Source organism: Manacus vitellinus, unplaced genomic scaffold (genome assembly GCF_001715985.3).
Source record: "Manacus vitellinus isolate BGI_N305 unplaced genomic scaffold, ASM171598v3 scaffold_43_pilon, whole genome shotgun sequence".
NCBI classification, from domain to species: domain Eukaryota; kingdom Metazoa; phylum Chordata; class Aves; order Passeriformes; family Pipridae; genus Manacus; species Manacus vitellinus.
Genome location: NW_021940560.1, coordinates 2,188,273 through 2,190,145, shown reverse-complemented (window position 1 = coordinate 2,190,145; position 1,873 = coordinate 2,188,273).

Here is a 1,873-nt window from a genome sequence, read left to right as displayed (position 1 = left end):
TTCCTGTGGCTACAAGGCAAGTAACGGGTTGGAAAAAGTCTGACTGTAAGCGTTGGACACCTTCGTAGTGTAGTGTTTTAGTGACTTTTTTTATACGGTTCTTGTAAATTAGATACGTGTAGTGGTGTTTCCGAATGTTTGTTTATGCACTAGTTCAGACAACTTTCCCTGTTACTTGTTCTTGATAAGTGAAAACTGCAGGGAAATAAAAAATACATATCAAAACCTGGCCATGGTGCACATGTGGTTCTTTCACAGGGTGCAGGCAGTGACACCTGGGAGTTTTGAGGGGTTTGTTAAAGGGGCTCTCGGTGTGGTTTGCAGCACTGCATATGCACTGGTTTCCAGAAGGTTCCAGGTTATTCCCTGTCTGTGGAAGGGGAGGGATGGATGGGGCTGGAGGTTGGGATCTGAGACCTGGGAGTGGAGTGAATGAGAGTTTCTTCTTCTTCCAGAGAAACTTGGGGTGAATCGTTTGACTGTTGGATTCTCCACATTTGGATAATGTTTCTAATGTTTCTTACAAATCACAGAATCTTTGAGGTTGTCTAGTCCAGACCCACCCTCCTGAGAAACTCAAGATATGCTTTGCCTGCCTTGATGTCATGCAGTCAGTGTGTTTTTCTTCTCAGCTACATATAAAGAGCTATTTTTAACCCAAGTTGTGTTTCAGCCTGCTTTGTCTTGCGTTGTGGAAGTTGAAATTTCTGGCAGCTGAAAACACTTTGCAGAGCTTTAAATACCAGGAGCTCGTCAGAAACTCAGATGTCTAAAATTAACTGTTTTTTTGCTTCACTGAGCCTTTATTTTTTTATTCAGTCTGATGTCTCCAAGGAGAGGTGAGAACAGATTAAACCTGTTGAGAGCAGTCAGAAGGACCCATGACCTGCCTTGGTCAGGTGAGGTGTGGTGGCAGCCTTTGGGGTGTCAGCACAAGGGGGGCACCTGTGCAAAGGTGTTTATTCACTGCTCTGGGCTTTCCCTAAAAAACTGCTCTGTGATCTTTCCAGGTGTGTCTGAGCCTTCCTGCAGAGCTGGGCTCATTCCTGGGAATGACTGACCCACATGGTCTAAAGTATAAATGAATTTTCTCTGAAAGAATTACTGAAAATCTAAGCCTGAAAAAGAAATAAGTTATTCTCCTCGATTATATAGAAATAACCCTGCTTCACACCATCCCCAAAAACCCTTTGGAGGCTTAATGAAAATGGGAAGTAATTTCTTCTGCAGATTGAAAGCTGTGGACTCTCACTACAGACATGGATCATTTTCAGGGAAAATTGGACTGAAGATGGCTCAGATTGCTGCCTGTCTCAGACTTGGGGTAGTCTAATCCTCATCTAATTACTTTAAAAAACCTTTAGCTGGAGCTTCGAACTTTTAATGGATTCTGAGAAAATGGGAGGTGGAGAGAAGGATCCCACGAACTCCCAAGGCTCTGATGGTAAGTGCCAGATGTGGAATGGGGTTCATTTAAAGGATTAGTAAAGCAGAGCTGGAATTGTCATCCTTAGAATTTCTGGCAGTTAATCGTGTGCCTCAAGTGCAAGAGAAGGGGAGTGATGGATAATGCTGTAGCTCATGGAAATCTTCCTAAAAAAGAAGAAAAAGAGAAAGGAAAGGGAGTATGACTAGAAACTCTGCTTTGTCCTGATCCCACTGAACAGCAGGGAATGCCACTGAGTTGGTTTTGTGCTGTTTTACTCTGTGTGTTTAGGCTAACACTCATTTTTAATTCTTATTTGAAGAGGATTTGAATAGTGATTTTTGTTCTGTCATTTGAATGTCATTCAGGTAAGATTGTTAATTCTTATTTAGTTTGTCTGCAGCAGTTTATACTGGAGTCCATGTTCATGTGCACAGTTTCCCTTAA